This window comes from Euprymna scolopes, chromosome 15 (assembly GCF_053919585.1).
Source record: "Euprymna scolopes isolate OS-2025 chromosome 15, ASM5391958v1, whole genome shotgun sequence".
Taxonomy (NCBI): domain Eukaryota; kingdom Metazoa; phylum Mollusca; class Cephalopoda; order Sepiida; family Sepiolidae; genus Euprymna; species Euprymna scolopes.
Window position 1 is genome coordinate 76780607 of NC_136496.1, and position 16498 is coordinate 76797104.

At 32.9% G+C, this 16498-nt stretch overlaps 1 protein-coding gene across 10 annotated transcripts in view; it reads right to left on the reverse strand.

Annotated features, from left to right (window-relative positions):
- The window catches only part of LOC145293910 (uncharacterized), a 192060-nt gene that overhangs the window by 107133 nt on the left and 68429 nt on the right, over positions 1-16498 (reverse strand). For 2 of the 10 annotated variants that reach the window (XM_080140723.1, XM_080140718.1), the window contains exon 1: positions 11224-11360. The exons of the other annotated variants lie outside the window; for them this stretch is intronic. The gene's annotated coding sequence lies outside the window, so the exon portion shown is untranslated. Of the gene's footprint in view, positions 1-11223; positions 11361-16498 lie in introns of those variants that run through there. 10 annotated transcript variants of the gene reach the window in all.

Here is a 16498-nt window from a genome sequence, read left to right on the forward strand (position 1 = left end):
AAGAAAACGCATGCTTAGTCTTTTTTTCTTCTTTTTTGTAGACGTTAGTGATTTACATGCATGGACACAGGATACTACGATAATGGAGCAGACAGAAAAAATACAGTGGATGTAAGCAGACGAGAAAGAGATTTAAGAAGCTTAGAGAGTGCTTGTGGAAGATGCGTTACAGTTGTTCCGGTGTTGACTGAACAAGAGTTCCTTCCAAATTTGAGGCCATCATAGAAAGCTTATGTTTTCAATTTGTTAGAAGAATTTTAACCAACTTTTGCATAGATAGTAAATTTGATAAGAGTGAGCTATTTTTCCATCTCTAAATTCAAAAAGTACATTATGGATTCTCATTGTCTTATAGAGTGTAACTTTCTGAATTGAGCATATTAAAAACATACTAAAAACAAACATACTAAAGATTTCCAAGAATAATATGCCTGGAAGATTATAAATTATATACCATACTCTCTAATCCTCACATCAACAGATTACCATGTCTTTAGAAACTGGATTAAAAGTTAAAAAAAAAAATGTCTAAAATGAATTAGTTTCCTTTTTAATGTTTCAGAATTTTTGAGATAAGGATTGATAATTTGGATTATTCGGAAAGATGCACCTGAAGAAGGTCAGAGGTTACATTGGCAAAAATAATCACCATAGTGATAGTAGTCTGAATAATCAAAATACAAAGTTCCCTTTTAGAAGGAATCTAATGAACGAATCATTAAAAACGGTTTATAAAGAAGGACTGCATTAAAGATTAAATATTAACTGCTAACGTATAGTTTTTTTTTTTTACTGACCATTAATAAACATTTCGATACAAAAAATATATGTTATTCATAGTTGGTTTCCCATGTGTTGTCAAATCCCAAGGGTGAATTTAAATGATTGTTTGCAAGAGGGTGAGTGGGTGGGTTTAAATTAGGACGTTTTAAGTAAAGTGATTTTCTTTCTAAAGCTTTGAAGACTGACATTATTTTTTTAATATAAAGAAGTAAAATACTTGTCCAAGGTGAGTAAAATGACCCCCTAAAAAAACAAAAACAACAAAAAACAGTTTTGCACCACTTTAATCCTTTTATGAAAATCAAAAATCAACATATAACCTTATTTCTAAAATCCTTATTCTAATTTTGAACCAATTCAATTCATTATATGATTTTGATTCTAGAAAATGTCTACAATTTAAGGCTTAAGCTTACGGGGTTTTAATAAATTGAAATTCATGTAATCTTGCTTAATTGGTGCCCAATAACTACAGATAATTCTTATTCGAATTTTCAAATCGGAGGTTGTACCCATATTATGTATGCCCCATAAAAACGTTTTAACATATATCAAAGAAACTAAAATTTGAGGAATATTTATTAATGTCTAATACCCACTCCTTCTTTTGTCCACTTTGCATAATGGTCGGTTTTGTAAAGCTTCTAAATAGGAATATATAAAGGTATATTACATAACCGACTTTATATTAAAAATTTCTTTTAAAGTGATTTTTATTAAAAATGTCCAAGAATGATTAACTTTATTCCTTGGCTTTCTGGCTAGAAACAAAGTGTAGTTTCTGTTCTTGTATTACACTTCATCTTTTTTTGTCAATGAAGAAGCAATCCTTCTAGATCAAAGCAATTTTTATTCTTGTTCCAATCCAGAGTGTCTTTTGTGGAGAACTAGATCCCCTCCCCCACACACACACTAAAATTGACCTTGTGTCTAACTACCCTTGTGAGGAAGCAATTAAATTTACTTAATTACACGAAGAGTTTAATATTATTTCTGTTTGAAACATTTTTCATCATTGTTTCTTTTCTTTTTAGCAAGAGTAAAAGACTCCAGTCCTGCTGTATGGTTGGTTGTTTTTGTTTTACGGCATATCAACCTTTTTCAGGTTATTTAATGCCGAATCTAGTTATTTTGAGGAACGATTTTTAATGGAGTATATTTGTTTTTTTAAGTCGGATTCTATTTAACCCATAGTTGGGACCCTAACAGGTACTACCACTCCGGGTCAGAGTGAAACTGGGAGCAATGGCAATTAAAGGGTGGCTCCACACTCCCCAAGGCCCGCAAGGTGAGGCCTCATCATCGGATATAGTTTTAGGTCATATCCAGGACCGCCTGCTGTATGGAAATAATCTGGTGTATTACCTGCAGATACAGATGGTAGGTTCAATGTACCGTGTTAAATTTCTGTCATATCATTTTCACTAATACTATTGGAAAAGGTATGAGCCCATATATTAGTGAGATGATTAAGCAGGATCGGAATCAGAAAAATTGAAACTTTTTTGGGATATCGAAGTCGGTGTCAGAAAAATCTGTGCCTATTTTCCGATACCAAAAACGATTTATTTATTTTATTTTTTTTTAATTTAAATTTTTTCATTACAGCACTCATGATAAAATGACAAATATTTATAGATTTTAAACTACCAGCAAAACTAAAATCTATAGAATATTGAAATTCTCACCTCAAATAAATGTATTTTTATGTTTGAATATATTACATGGCTTTTTACGGTAATCTGAATAAAAATAGAATATCACAACTTTATACCTTAATATTTAGAGATCAAAAAAGAATTGGAATCAGTAATCGTATTGGCAAAACTTGCAATCCTATCATCACTATCATATATGACAAGAAAAATTGATGATGAAAATAAAAATTGAATGACTTACAACATTTAATTATTCATCAAAAATTCAAACAAAGAATTATGCTTCACCGTTTGAATATTTGATGAATTAATAAATATTGTAATTCATTCAACTTTTATTTTCATCACTAATTTTTCTTTCGTTTTTTTTTTTTTTAAATTGCTCCATCTAGTATATTGAGATTTCTATTATCTTGATAGGTTCTCTAATACAAACATAGTATTTGTTTGTAATTTCTTTTATATATATATATATATATATATATATATATATATATATATATATATTAGTGGCCTGGAAAAGCCACAGGGGAGACAACTGAAGCAACAAAACTGAAGCTGGCCTGCAGGACACCATATATAAAATGTAGGCAAATTTTGACCATATTTTATTGGTTTGAAAATATAGGTTCATTTTTACCAATTGTCAAAATATTTTAATCATAGAATAGTATTATAATATTCAAAAAGCATGCAAATTTCCATGTAGTTTCATCCCATAGAACCAAAGATACGAGAATTTCAATATTCAATTTGACTATCAGTATATATATATTAGTGATGGGACGATGCCAAAATTTTTCCCGATTCCGATTCCGATTCCGTTCAAAATTTCCGATTCCGATCCGATTCCCGATTCCGATTCCGATTCTTGTAAAATTTATACATATTTAATTAGAGATTTTTTTTGTTTGTTTTTTCGTAAATTTTCAAATTATTACATAAACCCCTGGTTAATGTCCGCGTATATTTTATCTCAAATGTTTGCCTTGTAATTGATTAAAAATTGTAACACAACAAAACATTTATTTTGATTTTAAAACAAAGCTATATTGTACCAGTTCGTATTTACTGTATAACATGCTACTTACATGAATAGTGGAAAATATTCGAAGATTGGTAGGCAAAATAAGAAAACGATGTAAGAACAATATATTTAACAACGCCACTTAGCAAAGCCACATCTCATTGTTACGAACGAATTTCTAAATAATAATATTACTATTATGAAAACCATTTTTAACGTGAGATTGCGTGAGCTTTCTGTGCTTTCTCTCGCAGCTAAATCCCTATTCCAAAATGAAATATTACTTTTATAGATTACATGTTAGAACATTTTTTTAATTGGCGGAAAGAAAAGCGATCATTTAGAATTTAGAGTGTAAGATCAGTTTCGAATATAAATTTAATGTAAAATGATCATCATTTCTGGCCATCCTAATTCTTTATGGATATTAACTAAAGTGTTTCCCACTAAATTAAGTTCGGTTTGCAACGTTGTAAAACCATGTGTAATCGCTTAAAAAGTAGACACCCTATCCCCAATAAGCGCACATAATTTAAAATTGGTAATACACTACAGCTCATGTTACGTTATATTTATTTGTGAAACTGACCGTCTATTTTAAATTCCTAATCGTTTTATATTAGTGTTGTGTCGATTAATCGGAATCGGGAATCGGATAAATCGGTAATTTTGGGGGTATCGGAATCGGTATTGGAATCGGAAAAATTTGTGCCTAATTTCCGATTCCCAAATCGATTCTTTTAATATTTTTAAAAAGTTCATTTTCAATTGTTTGTACCGATTATAAATATTTCTTTCTTTTAAACTATTAGTAAAACTAAAGAAGATCTAAACTTATTTTATATGCGTAAAATAAACAAAACAAAAATTGAAACTTTGCGAAAATTCGCTAGGTAACCTTTAGAAGAATGCAGTTTATTTTCAAAGTAGCGAAAGAATTGTCTAAAATTAAAGAAATATATATATATATATATATATATATATATATATATATATATATATATATATATATATTGAGTTGAGTTGAAAGTATTATGGGTTAATTAACACCTTCGATGCCGTTGGTTTCGACAACAATACTTTTTCACACCCACTTGCCAAATTTCTCAAGGAGTTTAATATGAAAAGATTTCAAACGAATAGAGTTTTATTTTATTTTCCTGGAGCCACATTGTCTGACACCGTCGCATTTTTCTCGAGTTTCGGAAAAGTTAAAAATATACATGAATATCTCACAATGAATTTATCAAAGTCTGGATAAAATAGATAAAGAGAAACCATTTAGAAATTTTTCAGATTGAAAAAGAAATTATATTTACATTTAAAAGTCCCCCCTCATTGAAATTCTACTTTTGGACGATATTTGTAAACCCACTAAAAACCAAATTATTTTTAGATCTAGGATGAAGCTCTAAACTGTCTTCACGTATTAAAAAAGGGTGCTTGTGCAGTTTACACTATGTTAAAAAACGAAAAATAAAAAAATATATATATTCTACGTACTCGTTATGGAATGAAGTTCTCATAAAAAAATCACGTAATTTCATCAAATTGTTTTTTATTTTATGCCGTAAAAACGATTTGGGAAATTCGGAATCTTCCTAAAAAAAACTGCGATAATTAGTCAAGGGAGCGTAAAACAAAAACTATTTAATGAAATTACGTGATTTTGTTATGAGAACTTCATTCTATAACGAGTACGTAGATCTATAGAGTTTAGTTTTACTAATAGTTTAAAAGAAATAAATATTTATAATCGGTACAAGAAATTGAAAATTAACTTTTGAAAAATATTCAAAGAATCGATTTTGGAATCGGAAATTATACACAAATTTTTCCGATTCCGATGCCGATTCCCCGAAAATTACCGATTTAACCGATTCCCGATTCCGATTCATCGGCACAACACTAATATATATATATATATATATATATATATATATATATATATATATATATATATATATATATGGTGATATCATGCTTCATTTTTGCATGCTCATATTTTTTCTTCTCAAAACTATCACAGTCATGATAGACCAAGGAGTGCCAAGAAAAATCTGTCAGATATATCAGGTCTGTCAGAGGATTTCAAGCAGAACCACACCTGTGATTTATGCAGTAAAATGACTTTATCCGGAGCTGGCCTAGCTAGCCACAAGCGTTCACATGGAGATCAATCTTTCTTTGATGGGGAAAACATTGCAGGGCACAGATGTTCTGTTTGCTCTGTGGTCTGTAAATCGAGTGGAGGCCTGAAGCGTCATATGAGCGTCCACAGTAGAGCAGCACCAGTTGGCATCCCTCAATCTCAGCCTAAGTGTGACCTTTGCAACAGAATGTGTAAGAGCAGGGATGGTCTGAAGAGCCACCTGCGTTCCCACAGAAAATAGGAATTGATGCATTTTGATCACATCTCCATATGTATATATATATATATATGTGTATATAATTTAAAAATATATATATATATATTTAAAAAAACATGAAAATGAATGAGTAATTAACAATAAAGCAAGGGAAAGATGGTCTTCTGTCAAGAAGTGACAATCACATTATATATATATATGAGAGAGAGAGAGATACCACCTTTTTTTGGCAATTTTATAAGTTCCAAATCTTAGCGACTATTGATCAAAATTTAACAAATGAAGGATCGTTAGAAAGGTAATGATCTTAATTGTGTAGTGAGCTATGTGACATTTGCCCTTAAGGTCGCACATTAAGGGGATCAGCCGTCATCCAGAGCCTATTTTTGGCACTTTTTTTACAGTCATAAAATGTTTCAATCATTGTCATTTGTTTTCCTAGTTTTGCATATGAATTACAAAATATCTGATATTTCCCCAAAACCTCTAGCCTTGATGGAGGGAGACTAAAACTTGCTGCTATGATTTTAAATGATCTGAAATAACAGCAAGGGGAGACTTGATTGCAAATATTTCTCTTATGTTCTCTTCTCTTTGGTTTTCATACATAAAGTAAATTTCACAGTGTATAAGGATTATTTGATACTGGAAATATTCATAATCGTACCCTATTTCCAAAAGAGGGAGATATAACATATGAGAAATATTTGGAATCAAGTTTTCCCTTACTGTTATTTCAGGTCACTTTAAACCAGAGCAGTAAGTTTTAGTCTCCCCTCCATCAAGGTCAGAGGTTTTGGGGATATATATATATATATATTGCAAAAATGGTAATTAGTAAAAACCTGAAGAAAGTGCTCAATACTATTGCAGAGCAAATATATATTTTGTTTTATTTTATTACCGTTTTATCTGCTTAGTCACACGTTTCTGTTACCGAATCGTATCAACGATCCAGCAACTTCGTCAGAACCACTTCTGTTAAAGTCTGACGAAGTTGCTGGATCTTTGATATGATTCAGTAACAGAAGCATGCGTAACTAAGCAGATAAAACAGTAATAAAATATAAAAAAAAATATATATAATTATTTCTACTGCCAGACAACATTGCAGTCAGCAAGAGCCATGAAAGCCAACAAACCGGAAGTCCAAGACTCGAGTTTCGCCCTCATTTGGGCTCAACAGTTAGACACATCCAAAGTCAGGATTCGAAACCCAAGCCTCTTGCTTGATCTATGATAGTTAATAAGACTTTCTTGTGTGCGGCGCATTTGCTCGGTTGGTAAAGTATTTGCCTCACATGCAAGAGGCTCAGGTTTCGAATCCTGAGTTCGGATGTGTCTAACTGATGAGCCCAAATGAGGGCGAAACTCGAGTCTTGGACTTCCGGTTTGTTGGCTTTCGTGGCTCTTGCTGTTGGCAATGTTGTCTGGCAGAGGAAATAATTTTATATTCTCTCACACATTCTGAATATATATATATATATATATATATATATATACATATATATATATATATATATGGAGGAAGTTAAAACTTTGTAAATTAGAAGTTACATTTATTATTCAAAAGAACCATTCTTTGAAACTCTGTGGAATAAAGAAACAATCATTTTTAATTTGTTGCGAATAATAAATGTTGTAAATTCTAATGTAAAAAATTTTAACTTTCTTCATATACTGATGCTCTATCTCAAATATTGAGCATTTTTATCTGGTTAGGATTATCCTATAAATATTAGTGTTGATATTCATATATCCTTTTTATTTTCACAAAATTCTTCATTTTGCAAACTTGATTTTCTGAACTAATATATTACTAAGAAGTCACCACTTATCAAGGCCAAGAGCCTTCTGAGGATGAGTTAATGCAATGGATAGAGTGTCAATTGAATGATGAGGAATATTATGAAAGGATTAAAAATGATAACTAGAATGGAGAAATTTTCAAAACTTCAGCTATGGAGTAATGTAGACTAGACTCTCAATCCTTGGTTGTGCAACTAGTCTGAGAGAAAGTCCAAAGTAACACAAGTGTTTCATCGCATTTTTTCCCCAAATTTCTTCTTGACACTCGATTCAAGCAATGTTGTTTCAAGTTGTGCAACCCTCAATTAATTAAAAACTTTCTATACAGACACTCTCACAAGGTGTACATAATTGTCTAAAGATTGAAAGGGAGGGAAGCCCGGATGTTGGATCATTTATTAGCCTGGGTGCCTGGCGTTGTTCAGAGGTGTGTGTTGAGCAAAAAGAAAAAAAAAAGGGGGGGGGGGGTTAGTAGGCAGGCAAGCTCGAACCCATACCGCGAAGGAGGAAAGAATGTGAAAAAAAAAACCCAAAAAAAACGTGACGTCTTTGCTGTTGCATCCTTCACCAAACTAGAAGTGGCAAAGGTTTAAATTAAGGCTAGTCAATTGAAAAGAGGGGATGACTTTCGAAAATATTGGCAAAAAAAAAAACGATCCCTCCTTGTAGAAAAGTGCCCAGTTGAGAGAGAAGGAATTAGGTTTTTTAGCCAAATTTTTCGATATTTGTCATCCGAAAGGTTGAGCTTTAAAACAATACCGATCTCAGTCGCCTCTGTCAAAAATTTTAGGCAGACATACAAACATACATACATTCATACATTTAAACAGACAGGTGAGATTTATATTATAGATGAGCAAAATGAATTGCTTTTTTTTTTATGAAAATCACTCGAGACAGGACATGACACCATTTGATGTAAGAAGCTAACAAGGATGGAAGATGATTATTGCGAAATCAAGAGATGTCTGTTGAAAAGACCAAGACTATATGTAAAAGGAAAATGGTCAGTAGAAAGAGAGTTCTACAAGTTCTTGGAAAAAATAGAACGCTGTATTACAATGAGGTATCAAAACAGCAAATTGATGAAGACTACTAGACCAACGAGTCAAATAAGCTGGAATAAAGGACCAGGAAATAGATGAAGAACACATGCAGTAATAGGATTTATGAAAAAAAGACTGAGACTGGCAACACTACATTTGTGAGCGAGTGCACAGAAGAAGAGTGGGCCTAATCGGATTACAAATACGGTTTTACAACTTACTAAGAAACCTCATGTTGGACACAGATTCACCAGACCAAATACAAAAATAGTACTCCATAGTTTTTTAATAATAATATTATTCAGTTTCTGACACCGTTTTCTCGAACTTATTTCTAATGAAGAAAGACAATACAAAACGTATTATTGTCGATGTTTAATGGATTGATTAACAATGTATGAAAGCTAAGAATATGACACAAAATACTAATGAATGAATTACAAAAAATTCCATTCCATCAACAGGCAGACATGGAAATTGAGATATAAAAATTAGAAGGCATTCAAGGAAACAAGAAACGTGACTAATGGTTATGACATCACGACAGTGTTCACACACATGCCTGCTGGTGTCCGGGTGTTTTTTATATTTCTTAACAGCTGTTGTAAGGGTGTATTTACAAACAAGAAATTAAAAAAAAAACGATTTTTTTATAGAATCTATTTTAACGTGAATATCTCCAATAGCCAAACTCTTTGAATCTCTGTGCATCTCAAGAGAGAATGCATGAGAAGGAAAGAAGGGCAGAGATAGACTTCCTTTCTATGATATAGATCAGGGGTCTCTAAAGTTTTCAAACAGATCCTTTACAGTTATGCTGGTCAAAATAATAATTTAAAAAAAATGACCTGGACATATTTTTATACTGTTTTTTGCTCATTAGCTTCGATTTTTAGTAAAACTTGTTCTACAAAACCAATTTTAATGATTTTTTTCTGAGCAAAAAGAAAAACTCCATTTACACACAGTTCTATTTTTTTAAATTTTTCCTAAATATTTTTACATTTTTCATAAGAGTTCCACAGGCCAAATTAAAGACTGATGGGCTAGATCTGATCTGTGGGCCATAGTTTGGAAACCTCTGCTCTAAAGTATATTCACAACATGGAGAATATTCAGACAGCTGGCTACAATTCTGCAAAATGTAGGGTTGGTTGGTTATTTTTGTTTTACGGCACATTTTCAGGTTATTTAACGCCGAATCCAGTGATTTTGGAGAACAATTTTTTAATAGAGTATATTTGTTTTTTTAAGTGCAAAATGCAGGGATCTCATCATATTAAGCCTGTACTTTTGTACGGTTGCGAGATTTGGTTCACGTCAAATAATGCTATCTTGTCTGCAACCAATCGGATCAAAAAGATTACCGATCTCACTGTAAAAGCTTCCATGAGAAATTACATTGGCAATAGTGTGTTCCACATTCAGGTCTGGTACAACTATGTCATCTACTGTTAGTCATCCAAAATGCTCTAAAGCAAGGATTTCCAAAGTTTTCGAGCAGGTGGGGTGGGGTGGGGTGGAGGGCATATTGCTGATTTTTTAGAGTTACATGGGCCATTTGCATTTTAATGAATTGGTTCTAAACCAACCAATTTTAATGATTTTTGGAACAAAAAGAAAAACGAACAGACTATTTTCACACATTTTCATTTTTAAAATTTTTCCTGAATATTTTTACATTGAGCCAACTACCTACGAGGGCATGCAATAAGTAATGCCCCTGACCCACTTCCCATAGCGACCTTCAACAGGCTCCATTTCACACCTGACTCAGTTCAAACACCTGTAAAACAGAAACCACAATTAGTTCAGAGCTGTAATTTGCCACATAACCCGTAGAGATATGCAAAATGTCAGCTAGATCAGACAACTGAAAGTGGGTCAGGGGCATTACTTATTGCACACCCCTCGTATATGTCAAATAAAAACTTGGCTGTTTCTGTCAACAATATATTGAAGGTAAAAAATTACCCATCTAACTTTATAAATGGCTTATATAACCTAACACCAATGGAACTTGGTGTTTCAATAGCGTAATGAAAAGAGTAACAGATAATGCAATAAGCCACAACGAATTGTGTAAAGCACGAATGAATAATGATAATAGCAAATGGCATCAACTAGAAAGATCCGTTTCCATAGAGGTTCAGATTCCACTAATTAGCTGTAGCAGAGTGTGACGAGTAAAGAATTTGTATGTGTTTTACAGTAAAACTATGTTCGTATTGTGAACTATTTCATTTATGTGACTGACGACCAACAGATATATGAGGAGAGAGGGAGAGAGATAGGGAGAGAGAGAGACATAGAAAAAAATGGAGAGAGTTGGAGAAAGAGAAAAAGGAGAGAGAGATAGAGAAAGATAAAGAGAAAGAAAGAGAAAGGGAGAGGGGATGAGATAGGAGAGAGAAACTTAAGAGGAGGAGAGAAAGAGAGAGGAAAGAGAGGAAGATAATTAAAAAAAAAAAAAAAAAAGATGATATACACATTTTTTTTTAACTCTTCTATTTTGTTATTCTTGCGCTTACCTATCCACCAACATGCACTCCGGGCAGCGCCAGGTATCCCGTCCTTGTGCAAAATAAAGGACTATTATTTCTAACTTTTCCTTTAAGGAAAATCACAATTTGAGATTGTGAATAATAGTGACTAGCTTCCACAGCATTTAGCCTCTTTTGTGACCTCCAATAATATTTAATTCAGAACCTCTTCGTTCCATTACCAAACGAATGCTGTATTAGTTTCCACTAACTTTTCCTCTTTCATAGCTGCACCCAATTTATTTGTGTGTGGGGGGGTATTCTATTTCTTTTCTTTTTATTCATTTGAAAGTATGTAGTTAGCGAGCAAGTAGCAGTGGTAGTACACCCTATTCTACCCAGATTACTTCCAACACTTTTTCTCAAACACATAATCTACAATACGAAGAAAATCTGGTATTGTCCGGGAATAAATGGGGAACCAGGTCTTGTTTTATACCTAACCAGCACACAAAATTCATCTTTTTTTATTATTCCAATTTTGTTTTAGATTTTATAATATCCCATTTTGAGGATGAGACCCAAGGGTTTACTCTGCACCGATTGGATAAAATTGAAATTAATCAAAATAAATTTATAATCTTTAAACCAGTGGTTCTCAACTACTGTGCCACGGCACATCGGGAAATAATTACTGGTGTGCCATGAACAGGTTATAGGTTGAAGTTACAAATTGTTACAGGTTGAAGTTACAAATTGTTACAGGTTGACGTTACAAATTGTTATAGGTTGACGTTACAAATTGTTATAGGTTGACGTTACAAATTGTTATAGGTTGACGTTACAAATTGTTATAGGTTGACGTTACAAATTGTTATAGGTTGACGTTACAAATTGTTATAGGTTGACGTTACAAATTGTTATAGGTGGAAAAACAGCTTTTATATTGTTATAAACAGAGTTGTTTGTATTAATAAATACCAACTGACACATTTATATAATATTAATGTATGAATATAAAAAAAAAGAAATAAAATCTAATTTATAAACGGCTATATGTCTGTCGGTCTATCTGTCTCCATATTTTCAAACTATCTCCTCGAAAACTGAAAGTTGCAGAGCGGCGCTAGGGACCTCAAATGATTGGATTTTTTACGGGCCATTCTTAAAACTGTTAAAATTGTTTTTAAGGGGGTCAAAAATGAGTAAAAATTGAAAAAAAATCGTTAAACATTTTGTACATTCATCTTAGTTTATTTTTAATTGGTTTATATGCGTGTCATGTTGTTACAGTGGTAATGCCACCAGCTTTAAATGCTACAGTTTCGGTTTCGATTCTAGCTGATTGCACCTAAATACTTTTTTTTTTAATTTTTGAAATCACGACTTTGTAATAATGTACACAAAATCTGGTCAAATTGAAATGTCATATTTAAGCGTATTTTACACCTAGACTAGTATATAATAAATCTTTTGTTCAAATTGTTAGATATTTTGAATTTTCCATAACAATAAACATTGGTAAGCATGGTTAAATATTCGTTTTTTTGTGATAGGGGTTCTGCAGAAATTTAAAACACTCAATAGTGTGCCACAAGCTGGCGAAACACTGCTTTACACCCATAGAGACACATCCGGTGTTTCCTTTTGTTGCAAGCTTTGAATCCTTTAACATGTCTATCCTTTTTCTTTCTAAAATTTTCAAATATTTTTTTTTATTATTGCATTTTCACCCCAAATAAGGCACAGTGCCACTTTGATGTAGGGGGCTATTATCTGGGACATAATTTGTAGGAGTACTATGCAGGGAGTTGAGCAGTAAGATGTCTGTTTACATTACACTTGAACTTCTGCATGTCAGTACAGTCAGGGTGGCAGGAATCAGGAAGGGAATTCCAAAGTCTAGCAGTCCTAGGGAAGAAACTATTAGAGTAAAAGGCTTTCTTACATCTAGGGATTTCTACTGTGTTGGGGTGGGATTTTGCTGCTTGTCAGGTTTTTCAGGGATATTTACGTCGATGAGGGAGACAAGGGCTTGAAGTTCATCAGAATACTTACCATTAAAATACATATTAAACAGGCAGAGGGATGCAACATTTCGTCGATGGGACAGTAGTTGGAGCCTAGCTGATAGTGTGGGACTTATTAGGTTGATGACTCTTTTGAAATTATAAATAAAATAAACTATTATATTTCCTTTTTATTTTTTACTAGGGGGTCACCACTTATCAAGGCTCAAAAGCCACTCGAGAATAAGGGTTAATGAATGTGAGGTGGTAGTGAAGTAATCCTAAATGATGTAAATTGGGTGGAATTTGTTTATTTATGAGGACGACCTAACAGGAACTTTTTTATATTAAATTTGAAGGCTACCATGTTGTATTCAGCCGGGAAGCATGCCAGTGAAACAGTGTTCCAAAGGCGGGCAGTTCTGGGAAAGAAGCTTTGTTCATGGAATCTGCATCTATATTTAGGTGCAGATAAAGAGTTGGGGAAAATCATATATAGTGGTTTTAGCTAGTCGAGTGTTTTTTTGTGAAAGTTTGACAAGCGGAGACCACAGGTTGGAGTACAGACGAGCACTTAGCATGAAAAATTTTTTGTTTGTTTTTCCTTTTTATGGATGCTAAGCATGAATGCAGATCTTCATGATAATGTTGTAACACTATTTGATCAAAATAAAATATACATATCCAAGTGCCCAGTGTAGTTTAAAAATATATATTATCATGGGAGTACCTTTAGTGGAGTTCATGAATAGAAAGGAACTATAAATGTATTAATATATACTAGCAGGCTACCTGATGTTGCTTGAAGTGCTAGAAAAGAATAGATTTTTCTTTCTTTTTATTATATTGATGAAGCATCACTTACCTAGGCCAAAAGCCACTTGAGAACAAGGGTGAATGAGATTGTCACTTGGATGACGATTAATACTATGAGAGGATTGAAAGCAATGAATGAAATGAACAACATTTTATTACTTTAAAGGACGATTCAACAGATATCTATTGACGTTGGGCTTGAAGACGATCAAGTTATAGTCTACAGAGAAGCAGTTTCATGGCAATGTGTTCCGATCCCTCCCATCTGTCATGTTACTTTTTAACCTTCTCCCTAATTATAAACATACAGATGCAACCTTGTGGCGATGTGACAGGAGCTGGAACTTGGTAACCAGTACAAGCTCAATTAGATTATAGACATCGTTGTACCCTGTTCGAGAGGGGGAAGCTAGTGGTGGCGCACAAGTCCAGATGTGGTAACAATACTCCATGCGCAGGCAAATCGTGGCTTTATAGATGGCAGGTGGCTAAAAGTTTTCTAGCATGGTAAAGGGAGCCCTCCTTCTTTGCAGACAGTAGTATCTTTTATGTATTTTTTTTTCCAATCCCTGTTCTTGGTGAATGTTAAGTTTGAATGTTGGAGAAGAGTACTATCAGCCACGGCAATTGTTACGAGGGGCATCCTAAAAGTAATGCCTCCTATCTTTTTCCCCCCATCTGAATGGACTAGAGGAGATTGAAAATTACATTGTTATGATGACTTCATAACCTGAAAGTTTCATCTCTCTTGCAGATATTGACGGTATGAGACTAAGACAGTAACCACCATCATGGACGTGCATCAGAAGCAGAGATGTGTCATTGAATTCTTGTGCATCGAGAATGGTGGTGACCATGTAGAAAAATAAATTCTGGAACACAAAAGGTTGCTCCTTTTAATGGTACAACTGTGTTCGTAGCTCTTCAACTTTTTTTTTTTAAGGACAATAGGAGCCATTACTTTTGGAATGATCTTCATATTAGTATTACTCGACACATTTCTATGAATCGTTTAAAATGAGTATTACTTTTAATTACATTAAATAACTCCCTAAGAATTGCTATGGTGTCAAAAAAATGGATAAACTAAGCCAATGTATGAAAAAAAAATGTACATGTCTATCTTTGCCAGAATTGCTTGTCATCCTGATTTCATCTCTCATTGTCTCCAGGTGAGATTTCTTTATCATATTGCCATGCCAACCTGTTTTTACTTCCAGTCCATTTAATGCACGACACGCATTCTGTGGCCTTGCAAGAATTTTGAATAGAAATCTTTATTCGATGAAGGTTGGATATTCTTATCAACAGTTCCAGGCAGTAAAGTCTCATTCAAGTAATTCTTGTTCACGCCAAAAATAGCAGACATAATTACAATAGCATAACACAATCCAATTACTCAACTCGTGTGGGTTTTTAACAGTCAGAGTAATGTCTGTGGAAAAATCAAAAAATCATGTTTTCTTTTAATATATTTTTTTATATTAATTTCAAATATTTTGTTTGTTTAAGTCTGCTGTTTTCATGACAAAATCTAATTTTTTTTTTCTTTTTTGGACGAAGAGGAACACAACCAACTCCAATGTAAAAAAAACAAAACAAAAAAAAAAACGGACACATATCGGTTAATACCGGTTTACCTTGACCTTCGCGCACACATCAACTCTGTAGACAATAAGAAAAAAAATAAACATATCAATTCGTGAAAATCGGCTCAAAAATTTAAAACGTTTTGTAAATATATAAATGCACTCTACATAAAAATCAATCTAATTTGCGAATAAATAATATAACTCGTTTATTATTTTTAATAAAAATATCAATCCAAACTTTAAATAAAGTTGTGTAATTATATGAAAAAACACTCTTGTTTACAGGGGCGATGCGAGTGCAAAGGTCCAGGTAAACCGATGTCAACCGATATGTCCCCCCCCCTTTGAAGTCAGTTAGGGTCCGTATTCTATACTTCATTTTTTTATTTTTTTAAATCAAGCCTAAATCGCAGTGTATCTGATACTCGACTCGGTATGAAAAAAAAAGTTTAGTTTGTTATTGGATCAATTATTTAATTTGCAAAGTTTCTTTCTGATAATATTATAATTAGGACGGCCATTTTTCGTTTATGACCTAAACAAAAGCGTTCACCTTCAAAATACATTATTAGTTGCTGTATATACAAAACTGCAAATGGCTAGAAAAATGAAGGGGACTATGTATGAAAAAAAGTAATATATATATATATATATATATATATATATATATATATATATATATATATATATATATATATATATAAATGAACGTGTCTGTCTACACATTCCCTATGCAATAACTCTGTCAATTTTTAGTCTACAGACTCGAAATTTGATATACAGGGTACTGAGATTTGGGAAAATCGATGTAATCGGTTTTGGGCTAGAAATTTGGCGATTAAGGGGTCAAAGTTTAATGATTTGACCTTTGAGAACTCTACCAAACTCCTCCGACAATTTGGGGTC